Here is a 15668-nt window from a genome sequence, read left to right as displayed (position 1 = left end):
ATATCTAATGTGACAAATAATAATAATAAAAGATTATTCTCACCCTCCAACGTGGCGTGCTGTCCTCGGCAGTGCAAGCGGCAGGTTCCGGTGCCAAGGATGCTATGCGAGAAGGACCTGCCATGACATCACGGTCATGTGACCGCAACGTCATCACAGGTCCTGTGCTCATACCAACCCTGGGACCGGAAGCTGCCGCGTGCACTGCACAAAAGGCGCAATGCAGATAAACAACGTGCTTAGAGCAGGAAGATACGGCTCTGCCTACATTCCCACCCTGGAGCGGAAGGAGATGGTGGTCCCAGAAGAAGAGGAGGAAGCAGAGAAGGCTGGGATAACATTGTCTCGAAGTTCAAGACTGTCATCACACAGGCGGGTGACAAGGGAGGGTGGAGTACTGCGATCTAGGGGGGCTGGTGATGATAAAAGACAAAATGTTATCGAAGGTGCAAGATCCGAGGGACAAATGGAGGAGGAAGAGGTGATGGGTGAGCAACTGTCGGATGAAGAGGATAATCATCCCCTCTCTGTTGTTCGGGGTTGGCAGGAGAAAATGAAGGAAACGAGCCTCATTGTTACCCAGCCACCAATACAGCATGGGCTTGGACTGCATGGTAGAGCCCCACATATGAGTGCCTTCTTGCTGGACTCTCTGCAACATGATCCCTGTAGAGTAATGACTAGGAATAATGCAGACTACTTGGTTGCCACTTTATTAGACCCATGTTCTAAAACCAAATTTTGCCAGATGATTTCAGCCCTAGAAAGGGACCCGAGAATGCTGGAGTATCGAAACACGCTTTTGTACAACCTTAAGAGAGCTTTTCCCCGAGACAGCAGTGAAGCGCACAGTTCGCATTGCAGCCATACATTTCCAACCTCTGGCCCGCCAATTCGTCAATGCCGAAACATTAGCAGCTGCAGCAGTGGTGGAAGTGGAAGAAGCAATTTCTGTGAGTCTTTTGACACTTTTTTTAGACCAACTCATGCACCAGCATAACAAAGTCCAAGTCTTACACATGGTGAACAAATGGAGAGGATGGTGCAGGAGTATCTAACACTAAATATCAATACCATCAGGGAGAGTTTGGACCCATTCACATTTTGGTCTTCCAAAATGGAGGAGTGGCCTGAGCTCGACTCACATGCCTTGGAGGTTTTATCATGCCAGGCAGCCAGCTTTCTCTCAGAACGTGTTTTCAGCACTGCTGGTGGTGTCCTGAAGGATAAACACATAAGGTTGTCCCCTGAAAGTGTTGACCGCCTAACTTTCATTAAGATAAACAAGTCATTGATCTCCAAGGCGTTTTGCACCCCAATCGCAGACTGTACAAACCAGTTGATATTGCATTTTTTACTGTGATGCATTAATGTCATATAGCTGCACTCTGTGATATCTTTAGTGTTGCTTCTGTGGCTGCTGATGATGATGTTAATACAAATTTGTGGAAATGTGAACAGTCATGGTTGGTCTACATCTGCTAAGTTAGCTGTAGTGGAAGACATGTCGGTCCCAAGAACAATATTTCTATTCTCGTGAAAGTTATTCCACTTCAGTGGTGTCAGGCCCACATTTTTTAAAATGTGGTCAGTCCAAGTTGGGTGTCCATTTGCTGGATTGGGTGTAGTAAAAGACCTGTCAGTCCATATTACACTATTTCAACTGTGCTGAAATTGATGTCACTTTGGTGGTATCTGACAATTTTTGGAAATGTGAAAACCACTTGTTGAGTGTCCATCTGCTGGATTGAGAGTAGTAAAAGACCTATCAGTCCCTATTCTACTTTTTTTTACTGTGGTGAAATTCATGCCACTTTGGTGGTGTATGCCAATCATTTTTGGAAATGTGAAAACTCCTTGTTGAGTGTCCATCTGCTGGATTGGGTGTAGAAAAAGACCTTTCCCTATTAGACTTTTTCTACTCTGGTAAAATTGATGTCACTTCTGTGGTGTAAGGCCGTCATTTCTTTAATTGTAAACACACCTTGTAGGGTGTTCATCTGGTGGATTGGGTGTAGAGAAAGACCTGTTGGTCCTTATTCTACTATTTCTACTGTGGTGAAATTGATGCCACTTTGGTGGTGTATGCCAATATTTTTAGGAAATGTGAACACTCCTTGTTGAGTGTTTGGTTCTACTGTTGTGAAATTAATGCCACTTCTGTGGTGTAATGACCTCATTTCTTTAAATATGAACACTCCAGGTTGGGTGTCCATCTGCTGGATTGGGTGTAGTGAAAGACCTGTCGGTCTCTATTATACTTTTTTTTTACTGTGGTTAAATTCATGCCACATTGGTGGTATCTGCCAATACTTTCTGGAAATTTGAACACTCCTGGTTGGGTGTCCATCTGCTGGATTGGGTGTAGAGAAAGACCTGTTGGTCACTACTCTACTATTTCTACTGTAGTGAAATTGATGCCACTTCTATGGTGTAAGGCTCTCATTTCTTTAAATGTGAACACTCCTGGTAGGGTGTCCATCTGCTGGATTGGGTGTAGTGAAAGATCTGTCGGTCCTTATTCTACTATTTCTACTATGGTGAAATTGATACCACTTCTGTGGTGTATGGCCCTCATTTCTTTAGATGTGAACATTCCTTGTAGGGTGTCCATCTGCTGCATTGGGTGTAGTGAAAGACCTGTCGGTCCCTATTCTACTATTTCTACTTTGATTAAATTGATGCCACCTTTGTGCTGTCTGCCAATAATTTTTGGAAATGTGAACACTCCTGGTTGTGTCTCCTTCATGCGTGTTTCCTGTAGCAGTATGCCTCTGAGACCTTCAGGCCTTCACTTCCCTGCATTCAACTACCCGTGTTACCATCCTTAAATTTTCTGACAATGGTAGTCTAGAAAACTGATATTTGTGCCACCTGAGTGTGGTTCAACATGAAAGCAGATACAGGTGTTGCATGTGTTATCAGGGCTCCAAGCAAGGGGCCCTACACCGAACCCTCACCCACCTTGTCTCACTTGTAACGTTCATTGGAAAGCTGTAAATGCTGTCCCAGACCCCGATACCTCATGCCTGGCTGATTGCTGCAGTTCCATACTGCAATTTGTACTGTGTTTGAATTTACGCCACTTTCATGGTGCCTGTCCTTCATTTGATGCGTTTTGGCAGCATATGGGGCCGTTCAAAAGTGTTCTGCATTCATTTGTTCTTGCCTCCCATTGACGAGAATGGTTTATGTGCACATTCGGCGAACATAACCCAAACCGAATATTGAAATATTCGCTCATCTCTAATCAATAGGAAAATAGGTCATGAACGTACCTGGCATAGACGAGAAAATATGGGATTCCATCAACCCATGAAGCAACATCAACAGTTCAATTGGCCATCACTCAGAGCAAACTTTAAAGCACCACTCCAGTAGTGGTGCTTCTAATATAAGGTCCCTTCCTCTGTTATAATACTCACTCTCCACGATCTTCACTTTTTTTGTCACCCTCTGGTCCCACAGCGCCATCTTGTGACCACAACCTCTGACTTGCCGCAAGTCATAAGTTACATCAAGATCTCTCAATGCAAGGCTATGAGAACCAGAATGATGCTTTCACAGACTTGTAATAAGTTGTAATAAGTCCATGAAACACTGGTCAAAAACTGCTGGAGATCGACGGGAGTAATGGTGACAAAAGGTGAAGAATGTGGCAGGTGAGTATAAAATTAGGTTCAGGGTACTTAGATTAGAAGCACCACTACAGTGGTAAAACAACAGAAATGCTGGAATGGTGCATCCTCCACCTAAAATATCCATCCCTGATTGTATGTCAAGGAAGCAAGCATACACTCTCAGTGATCAGATGGTTTGCCAACTAAATTCTCAGCTACTACTCATCTACTCAACTTTATTTGCCAACCACAAGCTATACACTTGATTTAGTTCATCTAATTATTCAATCTTCTTTCCATCTTGTATTCTAAAGCCATTAAAAGTGTTTAATTTGATCTTAGTTGAATATTATTAGAAAACCAATGCAATCTATTCTGCTGTAGCTCTGGGATATGAGGCTTAGTGTAATGGTATAGTGGTCAATAAAATAATTAGGAGGCAGTATGCTTCCTAATACTATATAGTATACAAACTACAAGTGCTTCTCACTAAATAAGACTATCATCAAAAAGTTACTTTATTTCAGTTCTTTAATACGAATATTCATATTATATAGAGTCATTATAAGCAAAGTGATCTACTTCAAGTGATTATTTCTGTTTATGTTGAGGATTATGGCTCACAGACAAAGAACACCCAAAAGTCATTATCTTAGTAAATTAGAATACTTCATAACACCAGCTTGAAAAATGATTTTAAAATCTGAAATGTTGGCCTACTGAAATGTATGTTCAGTAAATGCACTCAATACTTGGTTTGGGCTGTTTTTGCATCAATGCAGCATGGCATGGAGGCGATCAGCCTGTGGCAATGCTGATGTGTTATGGAAGCCCAGTTTGCTTTGATAGCAGCCACCAGATCATCTCCATTGTTGGGTCTGGTGTCTCATCTTCCTCTTGACAACACCCCATAGATTCTATATGGGGTTAAGGTCAGTCGAGTTTGCTGGCCAATCAAGCACAGTGATAGTGTTGTTTTTAAACTGTGTATTGGTACTTTTGGCAGTGTGGACAGGTGCCAAGACCTGCTGGAGAATGAAATTTCGATCTTCACAAACGCTTGTAGGCAGAAGGAAGCATGAAGTGCTCTAAAATTTCCTGGTAGATGGCTGCGCTGACTTTCGTCTTGATAAAACACAGTGGACCTACACCAGCAGATGACATGGCTCCCCAAACATCACTGATTGTGGAAACTTCATACTAGAGCTCAAGCAGCTTGGATTGTGTGCCTCTCCACTCTTCCTCCAAACTCTGGGACCTTGATTTCCAAATGAAATGGAAAATCTACTTTCATCTAAAAACAACACTTTGGACCACTGAGCAACAATCCAGTTCTTTTTCTCCTAGGCAAGACGCTTTTGGCATTGTCTATTGGTCATGAGTGGCTTGCCAGAAGGAATGCGATACTTTTAGCCTATATCCTGAATATGTCTGTGTGTGGTGGCTCCTGAAGCAATTACTTTGGCAGCAGTTCACTTCTTGTGAATCTCCCCTAAAGTTTTGAATGGCCTTTTCTTAACAATCCTTTCAAGCAGGGGTGTCAAACTGCATTCCTCGAGGGCTGCAGACAGGTCATGTTTTCAGAATTTCCTTGCATTGCACAGGTGATAATTTAATCACCTGCAGAGAATGATTCCAGCACCTTGTGCAATGCTAAGGAAATCTTGAAAACACGCATGGTTTGAGGCCCTCGAGGAATGCAGTTTGACACCCTTGCTTTCAAGGGTGCGGTTATCTCGGTGGCTTCTGCACCTTTTTCTACTATGCTTTTTCCTTCCACTCAACTTACCATTAATATGCTTGGATACAGCACTCGGTATACAGCCAGCTTCTTTAGTTATAACCTTTTTTGGCTTACCCTCCTTGCAGAGTTTTCAATGACTCCCTTCTAGATATCTGTCAAATCAGCAGTTTCCCCATGATTTTGGAGCCTACTGAAACAGACTAAGGGACCTTTGCATTTGTTTTTTTGTTAATTATTCTATTTTACTGAGATAATGACTTTTGGGTTTCATAGGCTGTAAGCCATAATCATCAACATAAACAGAAATAAATTCTTGAAATAGATCACTCTGTTTGTAATGACTCTATATAATATATGAGTTTCACTTTTTGTATTGACAAACTGAAATAAATTAACTTTTGATTATATTCTAATTCAGTGAGAAGTACTTGTATAAGTGAATAAAAATCTCTTGGGAGATGACATCAGTATCTATAATGTTCTTTCATTAATATTAATTGCATGTATTGCATCTTTCATTCTATATTTTCATTTTTCTTCTGAGTATTTCACAGTGGTTGTACTTAGCCCACCTGAATGAGTTCCTACCGCTATAATTAATACTGCAATTCTCTTTTGTGTTTGACAAGGTTTCTTTTTATTTAGTTGAACAACTCTCTATTATCGTTATATGCTTTTTTTCTTATGATTTTACAATGTTGATAGCTGTGCTGTTATTTTCAAGATGCAGTTGTCCCTGCTGGTATTATAATTCCTATTTCAATTCATAACATGCTGTTCCACCATAATATCAAGCCTGTACTTCTGACTTGTTTTACTACTTTTCATTTTGCACCTGGGTTCCACTGTCATCTCTACAGGAGATCATTAGAACAGACTGCAGTTGTAGTACTCTGTTCTTCAAATATACAGAAGACAAGATATTCTAAGAAAGTATAGGTTATAATATACAATTATGAGTCTATACATTTGCTGTAAAGTCACACCTTGAATCACAAATGGAAACAGAGATAGTAAATATTAACATGCCTTATGAGTTTTACAATAAAACATTTAATATGAAAGGTAGTTTGCAGAGGATTTAATGAATTTTTCTCATGTATCTTTTATGTCCGTTTTAACCCCTTAGCGACCAAGTGTGGTGAAATTGCAAAAAAGTGCAATTCCACAGTTGTTTTGTTTTTTTTTCTCCAGGTCATTACGAGTTCACAACCAAACATGTATAGGTTCTTTTTTATTTAAGTGGTGAAATAAAATTCAAAAATTGTTTTTATAAAAATGTTGCCATTTTCCAAGACTTGTAGCTTCTCCATTTTTTGTGATCTTGGGCTGGGTGAGGGCTTATTTTTTGTACATTGAGCTTGCATTTTTATTGATACGCTTTGCACAAATAGGAAGAAAAAGAGCATGAACAGCACCTCCAAAAATCATGCGTTGATCTAATGCCATGAGGCAAAAGAGGTTCATAGTTTAACATTCTGATCAGACTGTATGAAGCCCACTGCCACATCAGAGCAAATCTCATACCAGCAATGCACCATCAGGGCAGACGTCCTGTTGCCCCACAGGACCCATGCTGCGCAAGACTGAGTCCCTAAGACTCAGCTCCACAAGCACAAAGCCACAGCAACAATGGCCGCCACACAGACCCACGCCAAAATGAAAGGAGCACTGAAACTCACCTTATTCCAGCTCTTCAGTGAGAACTAAAGTGGGCTAGATCCCTTACTTTGCAGTCTCCTGCTAATTAAAATCACCTGTGTTAAATGAGAGGAGTGCTGGTCGAAGAAAGAGACAAGAACATGCTTTGCACAAAAAGAAAAAAAAGCGTAAGCATGTTCTGTCCATTTTTATTGATACCATTTTGGTGTAATTACGATCTTTTATTGCAATGTAGCAGTAACCAAGAAAATGTAATTCAGGCATTTTGATTTTTTTTCCTATTACTCCGTTTAGCAATCGCGTTAATTATTTTTTTATATTTATAGATCGGGCGATTCTGAACGTGTTGATACCAAATATGTGTATGTTTGACTTTTTTATTGTTTTATTTTGAATGGGGGAAAAGGGTGGTGATTTGAATTTTTTTACATATATATTTTTAAATATTTTTTAAAACATTTTTTTAATTTTTGCATGCTTCAATGGTCTCCATGGGCGTACTATTAGGGTATGTGCAAACGTTGCAGATTTGGCTGCGGATCCGCAGCAGATTTGACCCTGCAGATCCACAGCAGTTTTCCTTTCGGTGTACAGTACCATGTAAATCTATGGAAAACCAAATCCGCAGTGCACATGCAGAGGAAAATTGCACGCAGAAGCGCAGCATGTCAATTCTTTCTGCAGATTCCGCAGCGTTTTACACCCATTCCATTTTATCCGCGTGGAAAAATTCGCAATGGAATCCGCAACGTGTGCACATACCCTTACACCCAACATCGGAAAGGGGTTAATTTCTTCACCCCGAAGCATGTTTTCACCTTCCTGACCAGGCCAATTTTTACAATTCTGATCACTGTCACTTTATGTGGTTATAAATCTGGAATGCTTCAATGGATCCCACTGATTCTGATATTTTTTTCTCATGACATATTGTACTTCATGATATTGCTAAAATTATTTGATATGACTTGTGTTGATATGTGAAAAAAATGGAAATTTGGTGAAATTTTGATAATTTTGCAATTTTTAATATTTTAATTTCTATGCCCTTAAATCAGTCTTATTGCACAAAATAGTTAATAAATAACATTTCCCACATGTTTACTTTACATCAGCACAATTTTTGAAGGATATTTTTTTGTTAGGAAGTTGTAAGGGTTAAATTTGACAAGTGATTTCTCATTTTTACAACAAAATTTTCAAAACCTTTTTTTAGGGACCACTTCACATTTGAAGTGACTTTGAGGGGTCTATATGACAGAAAATACCCAAAAGTAACACCATTCTAAATACTGCACCCATCAAGGTACTGAAAACCACATTCAAGAAGTTTACTAACCCTTCAGGTGCTTCACATGATTTTTTTGAATGTTGAAGGAAAAAATAAACATTTACTTTTCTTTCACAAAAATGTTCCTTTAGGCCTATTTTTTTTTACTTTCACAAGGGTAACAGAGAAAATTGACTATAAAATTTGTTGTTCAAATTCTCATGAGCATGCCGATACACAATATGTGGGGGAAATCTACTGTTTGGGCACATGGCAGGGCTCGGAAGGGAAGGAGTACCATTTCACTTTTTGAATGTAAAATTTGCAGACATAATTAGCGATTGCAATGTCATGTTTGGAAAGTCCTTGATGTGCAGAAACAGTGGAAATCCTCAACAAGTGACACCATCATGGAAACTAGAACCCCTAGTGAACTTATCTAGATGTGTATTGAGCAGCTTGAACCCACAGGTGCTCCACAAACGTTTATAATGTAGAGCCATTAAAATAAAAAGAATCACAGTTTTTCTCAGATAAACCATTTTTAGCTCCAAATTTTGCATTTTCATAAGGGTAACAGGAGGAAATGCTCCATACAATTTGTTTTGCAATTTGAGTGTGCAAATACTCAATATGTGGAGGAAAACAACTGTGTGAGTGCACGGCAGGGCTTGGAAGGGAAGGAGCGCCATTTGACTATTTGAATGCATAATATGCTGGAATAATTAGCAGATGCCATGTCACGTTTGGAGAGCCCCTGATGTGCCTTAACAGTGGAAATCCCTAACAAGTGACCCCATTTTTGAAACTAGACCTCTTTATGAACTTATCTAGCTGTGTATTGAACACCTTGATCCCCCTGTTGCATCACAGAAGTCTATAATGTTCAGCAGTGAAAATAAAAAAAATCACATTTTTCCTGCAAAAATCATTTTTAGCTCCAAATTTTGTATTTTCACAATGGTAACTTGAGAAAATGGCACAGTACAAAGCTCACAAGGGAAGAAACGGCATATTATAGTGCAGATTTTGCTGCACTTGTTTGAGGGTGCCATGTTACATGTCACGTTGGCAGAGCCACTGAGAACACAGCAGAAACCACCATAAGTGACCTCATTTTACAAACTACACCCCTCAATGAATTCATCTAGGGGTGCAGTGATTATATTGACACCACAAGTGTGTCACAGACTTTTATACTGAAGTGAAGACAAAATAATTTACATTTTTACTACCATGATTGTGTGTTAGCCCAAGTTTTACATTTTCATGCTGTGAAATGGGTAAAAATGGCATCGAAATTTGTCCCTCTGATACTGAACATGGCAATACCTCATATGTGGCTGTACAGCACTGCTTAACCATATGGAGAGACTCAGGATGGTCAGAACTCTATTTGCCTCCTGAAACGCAGATTTTCCTTGAATAGTTTGTGGACTACATATAAAGAGTCCCTAAGTAATAGAAAAGCAGAATCCCTCTCAAGTGACCCCATTTTGGAAATTATAACCCTTTGGGAATTTGTCTACAGATGTAGTGACTTTTTGTGTTTTCCAGAAACAAGCAGCAGTGGATGTTGCTAAGTGAAAATTGCAAACTGCCGTTGCAGTGACAAGAACATTATGGCCAGCTCATGCTTCTGGAGACATGCACCTGTAAATTAGTGAAAAAGGTCGCACTCCAACAAACTTTATTCCAAAATCTTCATATAAAAACATAGACAAATGGCAAAAGGAAAAATGGCAAAATAGGAAAAATGGCAAAAATAGCAAAGGTCCCAGACACTGATTTACTCCTTTCAGGGCCAAATGTGCCCCTTGGTCATAACCTACACATACCAGTGAGTCAGGATTTTATAATGGCCAATGCTGATGTTTCCGAGATTCTCAAATTCATTAGTTATTTGAATAATAACAGCTGTAACCTTTTTTTCCCACACTTATAATAAAACCAACATCAGTTTTTTGGATCTATTGATCTCTGTGGATGACAGGAATAAGGTAAAAACTACTTCTTTCCGCAAGGAGACTATGCGCAACACCAATTTGAGAGCTGATTCTTGTCATCCCAGACATGTGAGGGTTAATATTCTAAGGGGAGAATTATATAGAAATCTGTGCACGCTTGAGGGAAAGAGATTATCAGAATTGGCTTTTGGAAAAAGCAGAAAAAAAACTGTGGAAAAAATTCCCAGAACCAACATGGTAAAATTCCATAAAAAAAGTCCAAAAAACAGGAGAACCAAACACCTATATTTGTTACCACCTATAGCAGAGAATATAACCAGATTAAAACCATTATCAATAAATACTTGCCAATGCTCAAAATCTATCCTGCTTTGGAAAGTATTCTTTAGGAAGGGTGTTTATTTTCCACAAGGAGGGCTCCCACCCGTTCTAATCTGTTAACACCTAGTATGGTAATGGATAATCCTGCTAAAGCGTTCTGGCTGTCTAGTAAAGGTTTCTTTAGCTGCGGGGGTGGCAAATGTGGAGCATGCAAATATGAAGTAAATATGAATCAATTTGTTAAGAAAGTGAGGTCTGAAACAATGGCTATTCATGACTTTATTAATTGTAGTAGTACATATGTCATATACATGATTACCTGCAGTATATGTGATCTCTCCAACATAGGCTGCACAACACGAAAGAAGAGCCTAAGTGAACACCTTAGGGATTCACTGAACAAAGATAGACCTAATCCCTCTAATGTATCAAAACATTTTTATCAAGTGCACAGTGGTGAATAGAGTGGTTTCCAGTTTTTCGGAATGGAAAGGGTCAGTAAGCCCAGAAGGGACAGGGCTTGGCGGCAAAATTTTTTTAGCCAGGAACCCTATTAGATTTTGATGATGGAGACCACCCATCCAACCGATTTAAACAAGCATATAATATTGTTCTATTAATATTGTCCACTGACCTTTTGAATGTATATAAATAATGACAGCATTATAGTCGTTGGGTTTAAGTTTGTATTTTTGTACTGGTAAAAGATTTTTAATGTTTGTGGGTGTGAAAAATTTGAACCATGTGATGGGGCCGGGTTTCTTTGAATCCTTGGCCACTACAAAATTCTGACTTACTGGTATAACGCTAGGTTATGACTAAGAGGCATCATATTTGGCCCTGAAACGCTTAAACCGGTGTCTAGTATCTCTGCTATTATTGCCATTTTTCCTATTGTCAGTTGTCTATGTTTTTACATGAAGATTTTGGAATAAAGTTTGTTGGAGGGCAACCTTTTGGTGCTGGACTTTTTCACTACGTATCAGATTTTCCTGGGATGGCAATCATGCACAAAGTGGACAGGTGAGCTCTCATCATTATAGAAATCTCAAACATGTGGGTGCTAAAATGTGGTTTAGACACTCTGGGCTCAGAAGGTAGGGGAGGCTTTTGGATTTGGGAGCAGAGAATTTGCTGTATTTCTTTTTGGATGCGAGGACCAATTTTCCTTTTCCAGAGCCTTTGTGCTACCAGTAACATGGAAGCCCCCTATATTTCCATCAACAAATGATGGACCTGAGTGAGGACTTGCTTTTTTGTAGATTGAGCTGAAACTTTTATTGTTAACATTTTACATAGCATTTATGATCACATTTATCCGGCGCTCTATGCTGAGCACTTACAGCGGGTATTCATCTAAATCTCTGAGTGATGTGAAAGATGAAAGCCCCCAATGAATTCATTCACTATAATGAGGCAGCAGAGTTACTTTGGACTCTGCCTGGCCTCTGTTCAGCATCGTCTTTCTTTTCAAAATGCACAAAACTGTGGCCGATTGCATTTTTATGCAATCCTAAAAAGACGGACACCGCCGGATCACAGGTCCTTTGACGTCCACAGTGCCTCCATCTGCTTCATTGTAGGGAATCTTCTGCTGGAGAGTCTGTCTGAATCACGTAGTTCAGATATTTACACGAAAACTTCAGTGTAAGTGCTCAGCGTAGAGCGCAGGATAAATGTGGGTCGAGCCTTGCAGCATGTGAAGAATTGGTTTTATTTTTTACTCCATTAACTATGCGGTGATTAGGCAACTTTATTCTTCACGTCGGTGCGAATACATCAATACCAGATTTATATCGGGTTATTATTTTTGGCTGCTGTCACACACTAAAAGAAGCATTTTATTGCGAAAACTAGTTTTTGCATCACCATATTTTGAGAGCTATTTTTTGCCGACAGAGTCATTTTATGGCTTGTTTTTTGCAGGACAAGCTGACCTTTTTATTGGTATCATTTTCAGGCACATGACATTTATTGATCGGTTTATATTTCCAATTTTGGGAGACAGAATGAACAAAAACCAGCAATTCAGGAATTGCTTTTTGTTTGTTTTTTTAAACCGTTCTGTGTGTACTAAAATTGGTAAGGCAGCTTTATTCTTCAGGTCAGTGTGACTACCCTGTGTTAGGACTGGCGGAACGCACCAAGACAGATGGTATAGATGCGTTCGCAGTCCGGGGTCCACCGTGCAGGTGAAAACCTGCTGCTAGCAATTAGCAGACTATATGGTGGTACACTAAAGTATACACGCATGGGTTAACCTCACCCAGCGTGAAAGAAGCAATCCTGTTAAGGCACAGGACCGCGGTACCGTACCTAAAGCGCGAGCAAGTAGTCAGCGAACTCAACCCCAACTAGGATTAAAGTCTGATTAGACCCTTGCTGGCACAACACCGCAACTGGGTGTGTGAGGAAACTGAAGAGCAATATTAAGGCACAAGAGTGCATGCAGTGCCGCACTGACGAATGCCACTAACCACCCAGGCTTGGGTAAGGAAAGCACAGAGGAAGTGCACGGCGCCGTACTGGTGGTCACAGCAACTGGACGCTATAATGTGTGACTAGTGCTGTAGGATAAGTCGGGCGCTAGGTAGCAGCCATACACCTTCCGCGAACAGTCATTCAATAGGGTAGGGGTATCCAAGGACGACTTGCACTCACAACATACACACATTAGCGATTGAAAGACAATACTAGCGCATGGCCGTGCGGTCATGCGCAGTTTATATAGCAGCAGCACAGGAAGTGGCCACAGCACCTTTGCCCCTCCAAGACCTGCCAAGAGGACCAATGGAATGTAATGCAGAGCCTGAGCACATGACTCCAACGGGAGATCTTACCCTGGGCATGCTCAGTACGTGCAGACAAGGACTTAGTCCCAGAGAAGTCCGCTCGCTGCTGACCAGCACTGACTTTAATGGCAGAGACTGGAGAAGCAGCAGTAACTCTCAGAACAGAGTGAGAATGAGCAAGATGCTGGGACCGACGTCTTTGCTGAGCAGACTCCACTGCGGCTGGACAAGAATGGGAGACTGCAGCGGAGGTGGCTCGAGATTCCCCCTGTGCAAAAGCGGGAACTCGACCCCTAACATTACCCCCCTCCTAAGGCCCCCCCCCTTGGGCCTCACTGCGTTCGAAGGCAGCAATGAGCTGCGGAGCCCGAATGTGCTCAGCAGGCTCCCAGGACCTATCCTCAGGGCCGTAACCCTTCCAGTCCACCCAAAAAAATTTTTTGCCACGTACCACCTTGCACCCCAAGATAGCGTTCACCTCGAAATCGGCCGTAGACGAACCCGATGTCCCGGCAGATGACTCAGAAAACCGGGACATGTATACGGGCTTAAGGAGGGACACATGAAAGGTGTCGTTGATACCAAGGCGTGGAGGAAGGGCCAGACGGTAGACCACAGGATTAACCTGTTCGAGGACCTTGAAGGGACCCAAGTAGCGAGGAGCAAATTTAGTGGACTCAACTCGCAGCCTGATGTTACGGGCGGAGAGCCACACCAAGTCGCCAGGAGCAAAGGTCGGAGCGGGGCGCCGATGAGCGGAGGACCTCATTCTCTCCTTAGAGGCCCGAATGGCATCCTGAGTGCGGTCCCAAATATCCTGTGCCTCCACAGCCCAGTCTGCCACCCTGGAGTCTGCGGAAGACACGGGCATAGGCACAGGTACCCGTGGATGCTGACCATAGTTGAGGAGGAATGGGGTTTGTCCAGTGGAGTCGGCTACGGCGTTGTTCAGAGCAAACTCTGCCCATGATAGCAAGGATGCCCAGTCATCCTGCCTGGCTGAAACAAAATGTCGCAGGTATGTGACCAAGGTCTGGTTGGCCCTCTCTACCAACCCATTCGTCTCGGGATGATAAGCGGAAGAGAGATTCAACTCAATACTGAGAAGACGACATAGCTCTCTCCAGAACCGAGACGCAAACTGGGGACCCCGGTCACTGACAATTTTGTCAGGCATACCATGTAGGCGGAAGATGTGCTTAATGAAAAACGCAGCCAAGGCCCGTGCAGAAGGTAACCGTGGTAGCGGCACCAAATGCACCATTTTCGAGAAATGATCGGTGATGACCCAAATGATGGTACAGCCGCGAGACTTGGGCAAACCCACGACAAAGTCCATCCCGACCATCTCCCAGGGCCTATCTGCCACCGGCAAGGGATAGAGCAACCCAGCTGGCTTTTGACGCGGAGATTTATTTTTGGCGCAGGAGACACACGCCAGAATATAATCCCTGACATCCCGGACCATATGCGGCCACCAGTACGTCCTCGCCAGTAGCTCAGATGTCCTCTTTGTCCCAAAGTGTCCACCCACTCTGGACGAATGAGCCCAAGAGAGAACCTCCGGTCGCAAATTAATGGGCACAAAAGTCTTGCCCGGAGGCACAGACTCAAGCGAAACCGGCGCTACAGTTCTCAGGCTCTCAGAAGGAACAATAAGCCGAGGCTCCTCTTCCTCCTCTTCAGTTGACATAAGGGAGCGAGAGAGAGCATCAGCACGAATATTCTTCTCCCCGGCGAGAAAATGTAGAGAAAAGTGGAACCGGGAAAAGAACAAGGACCATCTGGCTTGGCGAGAATTTAGCCGCTGGGCTGTTTGTAAGTAGACCAAATTTTTGTGGTCAGTGTAAACCTGGAAGGGAAACCGCGGTCCTTCCAGAAGATGTCTTCACTCTGAAAAGGCCAACTTCATTGCTAGCAGCTCCCTATCCCCGATGGAGTAGTTTCTCTACGCTGACGAGAAGGTCTTAGAGAAGAAGAAGCATGGATGCTTCCGACCTTGAGCATCCTTCTGATAGAGGACTGCTCCAGCACCAACGGATGAGGCATCCACCTCCATTAGGAATGGCTTATTCACATCGGGACGATGTAAGATGGGAGCGCAAGCAAAGTGGGACTTAATAGAAGTGAAGGCCTTGGAGACCTCTTCCGACCACAATTTAGGATTCGCTCCCTTCTTGGTGAGGGCTACCAAGGGAGCTACCAGGGAGCTACCAGAGTTGAGAAGTGGGGAATGAACTGGCGGTAATAGTTAATGAACCCCATAAAGCGCTTAAGAGAATGGGGCTCTTG

The sequence above is a fragment of the Ranitomeya imitator genome, chromosome 1 (genome assembly GCF_032444005.1).
Source record: "Ranitomeya imitator isolate aRanImi1 chromosome 1, aRanImi1.pri, whole genome shotgun sequence".
NCBI classification, from domain to species: Eukaryota; Metazoa; Chordata; class Amphibia; order Anura; family Dendrobatidae; genus Ranitomeya; species Ranitomeya imitator.
The sequence above is the reverse complement of the archived record's forward strand: the minus strand, read 5'-3'. Positions refer to the sequence as shown.